This window comes from Leptonychotes weddellii, chromosome 10 (genome assembly GCF_054177405.1).
Source record: "Leptonychotes weddellii isolate Sample4059 chromosome 10, ASM5417740v2, whole genome shotgun sequence".
NCBI lineage: Eukaryota > Metazoa > Chordata > Mammalia > Carnivora > Phocidae > Leptonychotes > Leptonychotes weddellii.
The window spans coordinates 54,707,716-54,725,064 of NC_138378.1; the positions used below are offsets into that span (position 1 = coordinate 54,707,716).

General features: G+C 44.9%; 1 long non-coding RNA gene across 2 annotated transcripts in view; it reads left to right on the plus strand.

Annotated features, from left to right (window-relative positions):
• Window positions 1-16,021, plus strand: part of LOC115936614 (uncharacterized) — an 88,674-nt gene extending 72,653 nt beyond the window's left edge. Inside the window, exons 9-10 of one of the 2 annotated variants that reach the window (XR_014149260.1) lie at window positions 4,399-14,040; window positions 14,300-16,021. This is a non-coding gene — a long non-coding RNA (uncharacterized LOC115936614). Of the gene's footprint in view, window positions 1-4,398 lie in introns of both variants that reach the window. The other variant, XR_004072029.2, reaches the window with a different exon arrangement.
• The last annotated feature ends 1,328 nt before the right edge of the window (window positions 16,022-17,349 follow it).

Genomic DNA, 17,349 nt, shown 5'->3' on the forward strand with positions numbered 1-17,349 from the left:
CCTCTGCACACTCGTCCTCATCTCTTGCTGTGTCTTTGGAACGCTAATGAGAAATAGAATGTAGGGGCGCCTGGGTGACTCAGTTGGTTGAGTGTCCAACACTTGATTTTGGCTCAGGTAACAGTATCAGGGTCGTGAGATCGAGCCCTGTGTGGGGCTCCGTGCTCAGCAGGGAAGTTGGCTCGAGTCTCTCCCTCTGCCTGTCCCCCTACTCGTGCACGCTCGCTCTCTCTCTCTCAAATAAATAAAGAAATCTTTTTAAAAAATTTAAAAAAGAAGTAGAATGTAGAGAGAAGCATGGAGTCATATTAGATGTGCGTTTGAATGTGAGCTACACTGCATAGTCACTGGTGCTCTCTATGTCTCAGAGCCTCAGTTTCCCCATCTTTGAAATGCAAATAATAAAAGTCACCTCATGGAGTTATTGTGAGGATCAGAGTCAGTGTTCATATGGTTTCTGCACAGGTGCATGGTTGGTACTCAGTAAGCAGTGGCAGATACGATAAAGTTCCCATTAGGCTAGCCTTTTACCTAAATCCCTTCCTATACAAAAAAATCTGGCAAGTCACTTATATCAACTAGGATGCTTTCACCTATAAGCACAGAAAATCCAACTGAACTTAAGAGTAAGGAAAATGTGTCATCTACTTGGGAAATCCAGAGGTAACCTCAGGGATGGCTGATCCGTAGCTTAACAATGTCATAAAGGCCATGCATTCTTCCATCTCTCTGACCTGCATCCTCGGCCTGTCTGCTTCATCCCCTGGTTGTCTTTCCTCATGCTTTCAAGATGGTGGGCACAATTCTAGATGTCACTTAGAAATACAACCACATCCAATAGTGGGAGAGGACCGTCTCTTCCTATATATGCCTGTTTAAGCAAGGAGATCTTGCTGAGAATCCACCCGGCATACTTATCCTATCTCATCAACCAGAATGATCTCATGAACTTATGCTTGAACAAGAAGACAATCACTGCAATTGGTTGTTTCAATCAGCTTTTATTCCTGAAGCAGGAGGGATGGTTATTGGATAGACAACCAACCAATGATCTGCTCCACTGTTTGTTTAGCAATATCCAAAAAAAGGTTTATGCATCTTTTAAGTGCTCGGGCTTCATGTCATAGCTTCATGTCATAGCTTCATGTCATAGCTTCATGTCATAGCTTCATGTCAACCACTGCACATTTAGAACATAAATGCTCGAGATCTTGACTCACAGAGAGGAGATGCTCAGGAAATGTCCTCTGAAGCAAGGAGCCAAAGGGCAAGGTGGAGGTGCCTGGGCCGGGTTCATTCATGGCCAGGAAGCAACATCTTGGAAGCAGGGCTTGCCAAGAAGGTGAGGGAGCTCCCCAAGCTTCAAGCTGGCACTCAGTTCCCAATTATGTTTCCAGAATTATTAGCTTTGATTCTGTGAGAAAGGAGCACATCAAAGCCAGAATCCTATGAATGAAAATGTTGACTAATCGAGCTAATTATAGTTCAGTCATCTGAATTTTCACACAATGAGCCCGAGTTCTCATGAAATCCTTCTCCTGGGCAGGAGGAGGCTTTGATGATGAAGCAGCTATTTATGTCCCAGACCCAGTCCTCCCCACTCTGGCCAGGGAATCCTTACTGGAGTGCCTTTTGCCCACTCAAACCTCTTATGGGTTCTACTCCAGCTTTCTTGAAAGCTGAAGCAAGCTCAGTTGAGGGGGAGATTATAAAGATGTTGGGAGCAAGATTCTCCTCCCTGGAGAAAGATCTAACCAGTGGTTCAGAATGTCATGATGAGATTCTTTTCATTTTCAACCTTATTCCAGATTTAAAAATACTTAGGTAATTTACATAGCCTAATTATACTTTAGGGAGAAATTTCTCACTTAACATGTCTCAGTTATCAGATGCAGAATGGTATAATAAATTTTAATCACTGTTTAGATGTTCTTTGCTGCAGAGTTAGTAATATAGACTAAGCCTAAATCTTTGATGAGCTACCAGTAACAGTGTTTGGTTGTCATCACTGGGGAGGAGGATGCCATTGACATCTAATGTGTGAGGCCAGGGACACTGCTAAACGTCCTACTATGTGCAGTGCAGACCCCCACGACAAAGAATTATCTGACCAAAATGTTAGTAGTGCTGAGGTTGAAGAACCCCGTGTTAAAGGGTAAAGGTCCACTCAACACTGGTTATCCACTCAAGGTCGCAGCAAGTTTGCTTAAATGGTGTCACCTGCCACCCAAAGACATGTTTTGGCAGGTTCCTTTACACTGTACATTTCTGAAAGAGAGCTAGGAAGGAAGAAATGAATGAAATCTATGGCAATCATAGACTCAAGTCTTATGGAAGATGATTAATTCTTCCTGGCCAGTATGCTTGCTCTTCAGATAGCTGGTCCTTGATGAATAATGATGATGTGTATAGATGCTTGGGCCCCTGGTGAGGCACTCTCCCTGTGTGGACAATTAAAGAAGTAGATATATAGAATATGCTCTGCTCAGTATGTCCCCAGACTACCTCTTTTTAAAGGAAGTTTTAGTTCATTCTCTTGTAAATACTACATAAGCAATAACAAATTTTAAAATTATGCAAGATCTAGGTATGAACTAAGGACTCTTTTTATTAAACGTAACTGTTATCAAACTGTGTGTAAATCAACTAAGGGAGCTTTAGGCCTTCCTCTTGCTTCCTGATTGTCCTCGTTATCCAGGGTATTTAGAGCTTGAAGTTAATTTGTCTTTTCAACACACTTTTAACTGTAAAGATGTTCTGTTCTGTCTTGTCCTTTTGGAGCAACACCACTTAAAAATTGTTTTAACGAACACAATCATGTAATTTAAAAAGTCAAATAATGGCTCCTGGGTGGCTCAGTTGATTAAGTATCTGCCTTTGGCTGAGGTCACGATCTTGGGGTCCTGGGATTGAGCCCCACTTTGGGTTCCCTGCTCAGCGGGGATTCTGCTTCCCCTCTGCCCCTCCCCACCTCCCCACCCCGTGCTCGCTCTCAAATAAATAAATAAAATCTTTAAAAAAAAAAAGTCAAATAATACTAAAAGTCCAGTGAACTGTGGCAGTTTCCTTCCTCATTCCCTCTCACACCCCTAAGTCTTCCTGGTTTTTTTCTGGCATTTACATGTTGCCATATTTTAAATAAACCACATGGGCTTTTTTCTTTCAGTTCCTGTATTGGTAAATGAGGATTTAGTGTTCTTTTCAACCATCCCTTTCCTAGTCCTCCCTACATCAGCATATCATAATTTTTGGTTAAATTAATGTTTGGTGTTTATATCATTATACATATGCAAGGAAAGCAGAGCATCGTAGTGTACTATTATTTTTCTTTATTGTTTTTTGTTTTTCCTGGTATTAACAATTGCCTTGTTTGTTTACTAGCAACTCCTTTAAATTTCTTTCTTTGCAGTACCTTTGGTCAAAAGTATTGCACTTGTGACCTAATTTCTCTTTGCGGAGGCCAAATTTAGCTGACATTCTGAGTTTTCAGCCCCCAAATGCCCTCTACCTCAGGACTCACTAAAAAAGGAGACTCAACCTAAGATGCAGCCCATTTCCCATCATCGGCTTTATTTTCCCCAAATGGGTCATTCTTCAATCACAGCTTTTCATCTCCATTTAAGAACCTAGCTTCTGGGATGCCTGGCTGGCTCAGTCGGTAGAGCATGTGACTCCTGATCTCAGAGTTGTGAAGTCAAGTTCCTTGTTGGGCATAGAGTTTACTTAAAAAGAAACAGAGAGGGATGCCTGGGTGGCTCAGTCGGTTAAGCATCTGCCTTCAGCTCAGGTCATGATCCCAGGGTCCTGGGATCGAGTCCTACATCGGGCTCCTTGCTCAGTGGGGAGACTGCTTCTCCCTCTGCCTGCCTCTCTCTCTTCTTCTTCTTCTTCTTCTCTCTGACAAATAAATAAAAATATTTAAAAAAAATAAAGTTGTTGCCCATCAGAAAAAAAATTTAAAAAAAAAAGAGAGAACCCAACTCCAGCTGACCTTCTGTGGCTTCTTGCAAGGGGCCACGTAAGAGCAAATACATGAACCCTTGACACTGCGGTCTCCCCAGTCACACAGCTGAGATCAGTTATTAAACAGCCAAGAGTGGTTTCTTCAGAAGGTCTTAGGGACCAATACTGGCTCCAGCACAGGCGATCACAAATTCAGTAGCTTCCAAAAACTAAAAACACAATTCAGCGTTCACAGAGAGCTGCCTCTGACACCTCTCTTTTCTCCTTGTTGGCTCTGTACTATTGCTAGTTGCCCTTTGGGTCCACGACCTTTCCGTTGCCTAACTAATAATCTTGGACTGTGCACAATCCAGGGGTTTGTTGAGAACGGTGTCAAGCCAGTGGCAACCCTCTGTGGTTTCTCCTTTCACTGAGCATGGTCTACCATACCTGCAGGATTCATTGCCCTGCTCCGGGTCCTCTCTACAAGGATCGATGCTGGAACTTCCTGCCCCCGGGGCTGAGTGGGTCTGTCATAGAAGATGAGGACTCCGGTGTGGAGGGGAGCAAACCTCATTCAAAATGTGCATGTTTCAATTCATGCAGAGAAGAGGCCTCAGTCAGCAGAGGGTCTCCACCAGAACAGCTCCTCTCCCGAAGCACGCTGGCGTCTCAAGGAGCCGATAGCAGCTTCCGGACTCCGCTGATTCAGCCCTGGCCCGCCTGCTCCTGGAGGATGCTTGATCATGTCAGCTTCCTGGCTTTAGCCTACCATGCTTGTGTCTATTCCTGTACCCTCTCTTACGGAATTTCTTCCCATCCAAACTGAGCAGTCGGGGAAGGAAGTCAAGCAGTCTCTGCTGTAAAACCCTGAAGCATCCCGAGCTCTCCCAGACTCAGTGACCCCTCCTGCTAACAGAAAGACGGATGCCAAAGCGCTGGCCCAGGATCTTTTCCTGAAACACAGCCCTGCTTTCTACTTCTGCATCTCTGCTCAATTCTGCACAGAGAACAAAGGGATTTTTATGGAGGCAGACACACCCCACATTCCTAGTTTACAGAATTTATTTTTAACCAGAACTGCATTTAGAAATATGTGAGCAATCATACTAGTAATAATAGACGGAAGAGGAGAAGTATGTGTGGATTCATCTTCCTGGGTATGTGTGGCTCCAGTTAATATTTAAAATGGTCTCAAGTTCTCAGAGCACACACTGACTGTCTGATGGGGGAGGCGGTGAGGAGAGAGACAGGTAGGAGTGGGAAAGCTGACCTAGGATTAAAAATTAATTGTGCTCAATTTTTAAATGAAATCGTTGTAGGCAGATGGCTATGAATTTTAATATGATTTTGTATTTAACTCTTTTTTTTTGAGGAGATTTAAACTCTATTATTCACCAACTAGGCAATTTATGAACTCACATTTCGGCTTTAATTCTACCTCATCATAAGTAGAATTACAGGGCTGGAAAAACTCCACCAATCATCCTCTGTTGGAAAGAACCACACCCAAAGCCAACCAGGGCAACAGGGATCCCTAACACATTTTTTAAGACTTCTAATTTAAGGTATTCCACGGCCAGTCTCCCTTGGGAGCCAATTCTGGTGTTCCACTCTTCCATTCAGTCAGCCCCTGCTGTGCTTCCTCTTTCTCTGCTTCATGGGGCTGCGGAGACAGAGGAACCATCCCCATCCCAGGCTCCTTCGGGGGCCCGCAGGCCTGTTCCACGGACTGTGAAGTGCATCAGGCCACAGCCCTGGGCCAGATGGGGAGAACGGTAAATAGGGAGGGCCCTTCCCACTTTGGGTATAGGAACTAACCTGATTTCAGAGGCTGGTCCCACAAGGGTGTTTGGTCTATGTCAGGGCCCAAAGAGAAAGGAAAGACTGGGCAAGGAGTGGTACTACAGGGTCCTCATTGGATGGTGTTGGAGGACATGCAGCCACAGTAATGCAAGGATTGTCTCCAGTAGGGATGTGGTCCTGGAAGAGCTGAGCATTCATAAAGGGTATCAGCAAATGGATGAGGGCACAGAGAGGAGTATGCTTTCTTTTGGGGAAAGAAATCAGCAAGAAGAAGGCCAGGTATCAGGACCCTGCGTCAGTAAGCTGGAGGGCAGAATAATTATCAAGTTCTAGAGGGGGGCGCACCTGGGTGGCTCAGTCGGTTAAGCGTCTGCCTTCGGCTCGGGTCATGATCTCAGGGTCTTGGGATTGAGTCCCTCATCAGGCTCCCTGCTCACCAGGTAGTCTGCTTCTCCCTCTCCCTCTGTCTCTTCCACCTGCTCGTGCTCTCTCTCTCAAATAAATAAATAAAATCTTAAAAAAAAAAAAAAGTTCTAGGGGAAGGTGGGATCCGTTCTGGCCATTATGGATGCAACTCTTCTCATCATGCCCACTCTTTCTGGACACCTTATTATATCTTTGGAGTTGGTGACCATTTTGATGACTTCCTGTTTTAGATCTCCAGCCTCTGCCCCTTTCCTGGACTCCAGACCTTCATATCCAGCTGCCCACTGGACCCATACACTTAACATGTCCAAAGAAACTCATCAGCTCTCCCCAACCCTTTCCTCTTCCTATGTTCTTTGTCCCAAGGAAAGCACTTATTCTCGACTCCTCCTTCTTCTCACCCACCATATTTAGTCTCTTGTCAAATCCAGTTGCATGTGCCTTCTGAATAGCTCCTCATTTTCTCCCCTCATCTTCACTGCTAAAATCTTAATTCTGGTCACCATCAGCTCTTGCTCAGAGATGGCAGCCTCTTATGTGCTCACTGCAGCCTCTTATGTGCTCTGCCTGCCTCTAGACGTGCATGTCCTTTGCCCATCCTTCCTCCTAAATGCAACTTTGATTCTATCTCTTCTGCTTAAAATCCTTCACCTGGTGCCCATTGTCCCCGGGATAAAGTGCAAAACCTGTTAATGTGACTGAAAGGCTCATGACCTGCCCCGCTTGCTGCCCGTCATCACCTCGTGCCCCTTCTGCCACATCATCCCACAGCTGTACTGAGCTTCTGGCAGGTCCCTGAGGAAGCCCTGATTTCTCTGGACTCCACAGCTGTGTACATGAAGTTCTCCCTTTCTTCATCTGAGTAACTTTTGATCATCTTTTGGGACTCAATTCAAAGTATCATCTTCTCGGGATGCCTGGGTGGCTCAGTCAGTTAAGTGGCTGCCTTTGGCTCAGGTCATGGTCCCAGGGTCCTGGGATCGAGCCCCGCATCGGGCTTCCTGCTCAGTGGGAAGCCTGCTTCTCCCTTTCCCACTCCCCCTGCTTGTGTTCCCTCTCTTGCTGTCTCTCTCTGTCAAATAAATAAAATCTTAAAAAAAAAAAAAGTACCATCTTCTTGAGAATTCCTTCTCTGGGTAAGTGCTTCTCCACCTGCTTCCACAGCCTCTGTCCTCCTGCTCGTCTCCTGTGTGGATCTTCCTGACCAGACTTGTGAACACCTCCAGGCAGAAACCAGGTCTTTTTCACTGAGGAGCAATGCAGCAATGGGGAGACTGTGGGCCTTGGAGTCAGCCAGACCTGTGTTTGAAAACCAAACCTGAAGTAAGACACCTTAGACAAGATTTTTATCATCTCGAGATCTCTGTGTCATTATAGCTGTAATCCTCATAAGCTGTTGTGACACAGCTTAAACATGGTAAATTTACAAAGTACTTCGCATTGAGCCTGATACATCGTAGGTGCTCAGTAAATGTTGGGTGAAGGGAATGCAGAAAGAGAAACTCCAAATAGGTTTATGGGCTCGTGGTCACGTGTCAGAGAGGCTGATGTGGGTCCCTGTGACCTTGGCCATCTATGCAGAGAGATGGCAGGACCGGATGGAATTAAGGTCAGACTCATCTAGAGGGGAAAAGCTAACTGAGCTGATGGAGAGCAAGACAAGGAAGTCCGACAGCGAACACAGGAGGTCTCCGTGAGATTGCATGCGGCATTTGACAGTGACAGGGCCATTGCGGAAGGCCTGGCTCAAAGGGTCACACTTGCCAAGTGCCGTAAGCTGACATTGGACAGTAGGAAGCACATTCTCATCCTCGCTCTGGAGCTTTGAAAACACACTTGGCTGGTCCCCGACTCCCGGTGTTTGGTTTCAAGTACTCAAGTAGACCCAGGACTGGGCATCTTTAAAAGCTCTTCAGAAAATGCAGTTGTAGGGGCACCTGCCTGGCTCAGTCAGTGGAGCGTGTGACTCTTGATCTCAGAGTTGTGAGTTGGAGCCCCACACTGGGTGTAGAGATTACTTTAAAAAATAAAATCTTCAAAAAGAAAAAGGAAAAGGAAAAGAAAATCCAGATGTAGGCAGGGCTGAGAATCACTACTTTTTTTATTTTTTAAAGATTTTATTTATTTATTTGACAGAGAGAGAGACAGCGAGAGAGGGAACACAAGCAGGGGGAGTGGGAGAGGGAGAAGCAGGCTTCCCACAGAGCAGGGAGCCCCATGCGGGGCTCGATCCCAGGACCCCGGGATCATGACCTGAGCCGAAGGCAGATGCCCAACAACTGAGCCACCCAGGCGCCCTGAGAATCACTACTTTAAAGTGAAGGCAGCCCAGTCCAGGGAGGGGAGGAAATACCACACCTCACAGAGCAGTAGGGACTAAGTTTGCCCTTACACCCCCAGAGTGTCCCCTGGGCATAACTGAAGGAATATATGGTGGGGACTGGCTGCTACTTTCTTACCTGCCCTGGTTGGGACTAGCTTCGCATTAGAGCTGGCCCGTCCACAGACCAAGTGGCAGGGAACAGGGAGAGACAAGGGTAGGGAAAATGAAGCTAATGGACACACTCGTCCTGATCTCAAAACTCCATCCTGCCTCTCCAGCCCCTCCCCTAAGGAAACCAGCTGCTCTTTGGGAGGAAGAAGGTCCTTTGGGAGGTGATGGGGTGGAGCACTTTGCTTTCCTTCATATCCCCTCCAAGAGCAGAGGGGGAAGCCAGTGGGGAGCTGCTTTTCACTTCTCCTTGGGGAACAGCTCAGAGATGGCAGCATAGAGCTCATGGTCATTCTAAGAATGTAAGGAATTTTTTGGATAAGAAATGAATTCCCAGCCAGCTGTAGCAGACTCTTAGTTTGAAGATGTCATAACCAAGAATGAGAAAAAAAAATTTTTTTAATGAGGGAGTAACTCATTAAAAAATTAGAGTCAGCTGACATTTATTTGAAAAATGCCTAGTTCTCCACTCTGTGGATTTCCACAATTTATATATAAAAGGTAATCAGGGTGATGATACCCATTACAGTTCACAAGAAATAGCCCCACCAATAAGAGGCATCATGAAGAGACTTCTAGTAAAAGCTATCCTTTATTTTATCACCCTGGTCCTCCCAAGACCCTACAAATATCTGATCATGCCAACCTGATCAAAAGTCATCGATCAAGGGTTGCATGCAATGCGTTGCATGCAAAAGTCATGGATCACTGCTTGCATGTAATGCAAACAGCCTCTTTGTCAGCCTCTGCCTGGGAAAAATAAAAAGAGAGGGCCATGAATCACTAAGAAGTAAAAACGAAATCTCCTCCCCTGGACTTTTAATACAGAGGCATAGCCCAGGAGAGGAAAGCAAATGAAATAAAAAAAACCCCAAAGGGTAAGAGGATAACCTGTTACTAACCTTGATGTGTCCCCACCCCCCCAGCCCCACCCCACCTCCAACACCTTCATACACCTATATACACCTTTTGCCACCTTACTGTAAACTCAGTGCAGTACAAAACTACAGCTTTTGTGCCCACAAAGTATTCCCTACCCACCCCCACCCCCCAAAAGCAGGAAATTTTGTAAAGTGGTTCACGATCCTAGAAGGTACCTAATTGTAGAGAGACCTGAAAATAAAGGGTTTCCCGTTCCCTGTGGGCAGGGACTCAACACAGACTATCTTAGTTCAATCATCTCTTCCCTTTTGGAAATTAACAGCTCAAGTCTCTATTGATTTAACATGCTGTCCCTGTGATGCAGTGGGGATTTCACACAAGTAATGAGGACAGGCTGTTCTGTGATTATTTAACCCTTCCGGTCCTTTGTTTTTGTAATTTTCTCAAAATGAAACAACTCAAATATGTGAATCTATTAGAGGGAACAAGACCAACTCTTGTGGTTCCTCTTGTACTTTAAATATATATATTATTGAAATGTATTGTAGCAGTAAGAAAATTTCAGTCTGTATCTCTGCAATGTACTCTGAACCCCAGATAGTCCTGTAAAGGAGCAGGCTCCATAATACAGTAGGACATTAAGCAAGAGACAGGACAGGGAATGAGAGGGGGGGCAGTGCACATGCTCCTTAATTTTCTTTCCTAGGTCTCTGCCTCTTTGCCTTTGAGTAGTCTGGGGCTGTGCTTGCTTGTGATGATATCAGCTTGCTGAAGGTAAAATTACGATGGTAGACTAAATCAGGCCCCTACACTTCAGTGTAGGGAGAAGGAGGATGAGGGACGAAAAGAAGCTGGAGCTGCTGTTTAAAGTACCGTAGAGTAATTGTCAGGATCGATCAATTACTTTATACAAAATTGAATTGTCAGGGAGGATTCTTCCCTTTGCGGAAGGAAGAAGCAAAGTCCTTTATTCCTCATGATTTCAAGGACAAGGAAGGTGTTCTAAATTAGGGGAAGGGGGGAATAAAAAGAGAAGCCTTGTTACCCAGGCCACTTAACAGATGTCCAGTGGGCACCTGCTATGTGCAAAGACCTGAGCCGGGCCAAGGAAAAGCCCCACCTCTGCCATGAACTTGTGAGTTGCATGGGTGGAGAGGTCACCATGGCATCCTGGCTTGTGCCAGACAGTGTCACAGTCTCACACACTATTATAAGTTAATCACATTTGTCTCTGGACTCCTCCTCCCCATCCTTACCTTGTCGGGGGTCATCCTGGTGTGGTCAGCACATTTTGCTCCCGGGGCTCCTGGCCTCACCCATTCCCTTTCATTTCCCCCTTCCCGAGCTCATCTGTCTTAGCTCCTTCTGTAAGTTAGACTCCGAGCAGGGCAGGAGAAAGAGCACCTTGTTCTGTCCTTCCTGGGTGAATTTTGGCAAGTCATTTCATTTCTTTGCATCTCAACTTTTTCTGTTAATCAGGAGAATAGTAACGCTTGGCTTGTATTGTGAGGATTCGGTGAATGATGAAAGTGAAATTAACTACAGCAGATTTTCATAGAGAATGTCACACGTGGCAGGCACTGTGCTGAATGCTCTCCGTACTATATCCCATGTCATCCTTCCAAAGGCCGGTAACGCAGGCAGGCGTTCTCCTGGTCATGTACAGGTGGAGAAACTTGAGGCTTAGAGATTAAGTAATTTGCCCCCAAGTCATTGCTAGTTTATTGGAAGTGTCCAGTAGTCTTACTCTAAGGTCCATGCTGTTGACCACGGTGCCCACTGCCTCTATAAATGCCTCTGTGGGATGCTAGGTCAACAGGAGATCATTTTATTAGATACAGCTAACACACAGTACCGTTTGTTATTAGACAGATTTGAAGGTACCAAAGATCATATCATTTACATAGAAAGAATGCAGAGCGATTAACTTACATAGAACCACAGGCTTTAGAGGTGAAAGGGTTCTTTGAGATGATCCAGGCTTATGGTTTACAAACTCTGCTTCTCAGAAGCCCTATACCAAGCCCTGCTTTTATCTCTTTTAAAATTTATTATTATTTCTAGGCAGCATTTTGTCTGAAGAATAATTCTAGGGCTTACTCTTTTCTAATTCACTATCATTTTGGGGGGAGCATTTTCCTGAAGCCATAAGAGATAGATAGACTCAAGGTTTCCTGACATCTGGTCCAGGTCTCTCTTCACTCCTCAGTCCTGTCTCTTGACACAATGTGTCCAATGTAGTAAAGATTTGATAATACTAAAAATGAATAATCAAGAGAGGCTTCTTCAAAGAAATATCTCAGGAAGCCACATAGGCCTGGATGATCTAAGCAAAGGCATGGTAACCAGTAAAAAGTAATGAGGCATGGTAACAAATAATTTTAAAAGATTTGGAGAGGGGCTTGGAAATACTGTCAGTGATGACTATTATGAGGTTGTCTCCTGTGGGAGTAAGCAGAGAAATACCATCCCATGAGGCCCTTAAGTTCAAGGATTTATTCATTCAGCCATCAATTATAAAACATCTACTCTATACCAGGCGCTGTACTAGGCAGAGGGACCACAAAGATGAAAAGACAGTGTCCCTGCACTTAAGAGGCTGACTTACTGAGTAGGGGGTGACATGGTAGAGGCATTGGTGTGATGAAAGCAGTGACAGAGATTTACAGAGAGTCCTGGGGATACTTGGAGAATGGACATCTTATCCTGGCCCCGGTCGGGAGACGGTGGTAGTCAGGTACCTTCCTGGAAGATATAACATCTGAGAAGAATTCAAATTCAAGGAGATTGACATAAGAGGACAGTGTTCTAGCCTTGGATAGAATTGAATTTGGTTTCTTTCTACTTTGCTGATGAAGCAGAGATGGGCCATCCAGCAGGGCCACAAACCGATCACCCAAACCCCACTGCTGCAGGGGTGTTGCTAACCAGAAGGTCTGCTTCCAAGTACTGTCAATAGTTTCCTAAGATGATTTCTTCTCATGGAGATGAAAACAGCTATTCTCAGAATCAGAGCCAGGTGGCATGTTCCTCAAGTAATTACTTAGATCTCACCTCCTGTGTGTGATTTCTTTTTTTTTTTTTTTAAGATTTTATTTATTTATTTGAGACAGAGAGAATGAGAGAGACAGAGAGCACATGAGAGGGAGGAGGGTCAGAGGGAGAAGCAGACTCCCCGCCCAGCAGGGAGCCCGATGCGGGACCCGATCCAGGGACTCTGGGATCATGACCTGAGCCGAAGGCAGTCGCTTAACCAACTGAGCCACCCAGGCGCCCCTGTGTGTGATTTCTAAATAGGTGTATGCTATGGGAGCCACACTGCAGAGCTAGCAGATGCTCCACAAAAAATACAAAAATGAACTGTATTACCTGTAGGAGGCTAACTTGCTGGAACAAGTGGATGCAGAGATACAATGGCTGAAATCCAGCAAAATTTATCACTCATGACACAGGGCAAATAGTCCAAGACATCAACAGCTTTCTTCTACCTGAGAAATCATGCCCCACACTCCTTCCTCTGAGATGCCGCTTCCTTGGGGCCTCTGTCTTGAAGCATCTGGGTGGCTCAGTTGAACATCCAACTTTTGTTTTTTTTTGTTGTTTGTTTGTTTTAAGATTTTATTTATTTATTTGAGAGAGAGAATGAGAGACAGAGAGCATGAGAGGGAGGAGGGTCAGAGGGAGAAGCAGACTCCCCCACGAGCAGGGAGCCCGACGCGGGACTCGATCCCCGGACTCCAGGATCATGACCCGAGCCGAAGGCAGTCGCCCAACCAACCGAGCCACCCAGGCGCCCGAACCTCCAACTTTTGATTTCGGCTCAGGTATTGATCTCAGGGTTGTAAGATGGAGCCCCTCATCGGGCTCCACGCTCAGCGCGGAGTCTGCTTTTCTCTTTCTCTCTCTCTCTCTCCCCTCTCCCTTTTCCTTTGCCCCTCCTCCTGGTTGTATTCTCTCTCTCTCAATTAATTAATTAATCTTAGGGCATCTGTCTCTCTGTGTCCAATTAGAGGAAGGGGAAAATAAGTGTGAACACTTTCTTAAAGAGCTACACCCAGGGGGCCGCCTGTGTGGCTCAGTTGGTTAAGCATCAGCCTTCGGCTCAGGTCGTGATCCCGGGGTCCCGAGATGGAGTCCCACATCAGGCTCCCTGCTCAGCGGGGAGTCTGCTTCTCCCTCTCCCTCTGCTTGCTACTCCCCCTGCTGTGCTCTCTTACTTTCTGTCAAATAAATAAATAAATAAATGAGTAAATATCTTTAAAAAAACAAAGAGCTACACCCAGGCCTGGCACATATGGGTTCCCTTCATGTTTTATTGGCAGAGATTTGTCACGTGGTCACATATGACTTCTGGGGCTGGTGGGAAATGTAGTTCCAGGCTGAGCAGCTGCTCCAGCCACAACTCTGTTGATTCAGATGAGGAAGATTCAGGTGGACGGCTACTGTCTTCATCACATAGATGGAAAGAAAGAAAATGGACCATCACAAAAAATGTAAGAATGTTACTAATAAGAGTGCCTCTGGGGCCCCTGGGTGGCTCAGTCAGTTAAGTGTCATGATTCCGGGGTCCTGGGATCGAGCCCCACTTCTGCCTCTCTGTGATCTCTCTTGCATTCCCACTCTCTCTCTAATAAATAAGTAAATAAAATCTTAAAAAAAAAAAAAAAAAGAGTGCCTCCAGCTCCAGAACATTTTATAATTACTTGCTAGGTAAGGTCAATATCTGACCACATGTACCCTTAAACATTTCAGATAGAAGCCTGTTCATAAATGGAAAACATGGGACCATGATCAGGTGATTATATGTTGCTGGTTTATCAAAACCTTGATTAATTTTTTTAAAATATTTAAGAAATCTGACAACTAGGTAAGTAATATTAACAACAGTAAATCATGGGAAGGTGTCAGAATTTTTCAATCAGAGCAATTTTTTTCACACCAGCAAATTTTTTTCAATGTCTTTCCTGTGCTAAATACTTTGGGGTTATATAAAAAAAAGATACTGTCGGGCTGCCTGGGTGGCTCAATCATTTTGGGTGTCTGACTCTTGGTTTTGGCTCAGGTCATGCTCTCCGGGTGGTGGGATCGAGCCCTGTGTCAGGCTCCACATTCCATGGGGAGTCTGCTTGAAGATCCTCTCTCCTTCTCCCTCTGCCCCTCTCCCCTACACTCTCTCTCTAAAATAAATAAATAAATCTTAAAAAAAAAAAAGATGCTGTCCTTTAAAATTGTATGTATGTATATACGCAATTAGGAGTTAAATAGAAGTGATGCAACACAACGATACTGTTGACTGCCAAATGGATTACACAGAAAAAAGGTAGGTATGGTCAGAAGGCATAGAGAAAGCAGGACTCGAGCCAAGTCTTAAAGTGTGGGCGAAGTGTTGATAGGCATAATGGTTGGGAAGACATTACATGCACGAAAGGTCCTGAAGCAAAAGAGAATGAAACGTATGTGAGGGACAGAGGGGAGATCGTCATGAATGAAGAAATGGTTAACAGCAATTCATTATGGTGGTGACTGTCCATGAGCAGGGTGAAGTGGGAAAAATAGGGAGTTAACCTTCTGCTCCCTAGGTGGAAATGAGGAATGAGGTGGAAGTAGGGTGTAGCTTAAAAACCACCTTAAGTTAGGCTGGCACACCTCTTTACTGAAACATTTTGAAATACCATTTAAATAGGTTAATGGTTAAATGGGTTAATTTGGGGGCACCTGGCTGACTCAGTTAGTAGAAAATGGGACTCTGCATCTCAGAGTTGTGAGTTCAAGCCCCACATTGTGCATGGAGAGAGAGAGAAAGAGAGAGAGAGATAGATAGATAAAATTTGCTTATTGAAAATATTTGGGGCGCCTGGGTGACTCAATTGGTTAAGCGTCTGCCTTCGGCTCAAGTTATGATCCCAGGGTCCTGGGATCGAGCCCCACATCAGGCTCCCTACTCAGCAGAGGTCTGCTTCTCCTTCTCCCTCTGCCCCTGCTCCTGTGCTTTCTCTCTCACTCACTCTCTCTCTTTCAAATAAATACATAATCTTTAAACATTTTTTTAAAAAATGAAAGAAAAGAGGGGCACGTGGGTGGCTCAGTCGTTAAGTGTCTGCCTTCAGCTCAGGTCTTGATCCCAAGGTCCTGGGCTGGAGCCCCACATCAGGCTCCCTGCTCCACGGGAAGCCTGCTTCTCCCTCTCCCACTCCCCCTGCTTGTGTTCCCTCTCTGTGTCTCTCTCTGTCAAATAAATAAATAAAATCTTAAAAAAAAAAAAAAAAAGAAGAAGAAAATATCTGACTTCTTTTTTTCAAGTCTGGAGTAGGCTTTAAATTTTAAAGCACTTGGGGCGCCTGGGTGGCTCAGTTGGTTGGGCGACTGCCTTCGGCTCAGGTCATGGTCCTGGAGTCCCGGGATCGAGTCCTGCATCGGGCTCCCTGCTCAGCAGGGAGTCTGCTTCTCCCTCTGACCCTCCCCCCTCTCATGCTCTCTCTCTCTCTCTCTCATTCTGTCTCTCAAATAAATAAATAAAATCTTTAAAAATAAATAAATAAAAAATAAATTTTAAAGCACTTGAAAAATATTTCAGGCTAACATTAAGATTCTACTTAGCATGATGGTGATTGGTACGATTCACTTAATAAGTAGCCCATAGATGATTGAATTGATAAACTGCTTGGTAAACACCTTAAGGTAGGTTTGCAGAATAACTGCAGGGTATGCAGAATTCTAAATTTTTTTAATTAATTAATTAATTAATTAATTAACTTATTTATTTATTTATTTAGAGAGAATGAGAGCACGAGCCAGGGGCAGGGCAGAGGGAGAGGGAGAGAGAGCTTCCCAGGCAGATTCTGCACTGAGCGCCAAGCCAGATGCAGGGCTTAATCTCACAACCCTGAGATCATGACCTGAACTGAAATCAAGAGTCAGACGCCTAACCAACTGAGCCAACCAGGCACCCTAGGGTAAGCAGAATTCTAAAGATAGCCCCCAAGATTCCTGTCCACTGGTTATTCAATCAAAACTAATCTAGTAATGCCGTGAAGAGATTTTGAAAATATAATTACAGTCCCAAGTTAGTTGACCTGAAGATACAGATAGCCCTTTCAAGCTGAGCTTTTTCTCTGGCCAGTAGCAGAAGAGGAAGTCAGAGAGACTAGAAGTGAGGGGCTCCACGTGCCATTGCTGACTTTGAAGATGGAGACCATGTGAGAAGGAGTGCGGGTAGCTTCTAGAAGCAGATAGTGGCCCCTAAATGACAACCAGCAAAAAAAATGGGGACCTCAGTCATAAGATACCAAATTCTACCAATAACCTAAATGAAGTTGTAAGCAGATTCTTTCTGAGAGCCTCCAGAAAAGAGCCCAGTCTAGCCAACACTTTGATGTTGACCTTGTGAGACTCTTAGCAGAGAGCCCAGTTGAGCTGCGCAGACTTCTGACCTACAGAACTATGAGCTAATAAATGAATGTTGTTTTGAACTGCTATGTTCATGGTGATTTGTTACATCGCAATAGAAAACCAATATAAATGGATACCTGAATTCAATTTAAGCAGAGGTGGTGTACTTCAAGACTCCGTTCTAATCCTCTGTGGAAACTCCTGATCCTCCCCAGAGTGATCTTTTTCTCTCTCTAATCCTAAAGGACTACATTTTTATCATTCTGGAGTTAGATATCACGTATTGCCTGGCACTTTGTGTACCCGACCTTCCTTTTGCCCCTAGGTGGTAAGCTCCATGATGGAAAGAATCAGCTCTTTACAGTTTCTCCTTCTAAACGTCTGGGAACGTCAGAAGAGGTGGTGGGCAAGCC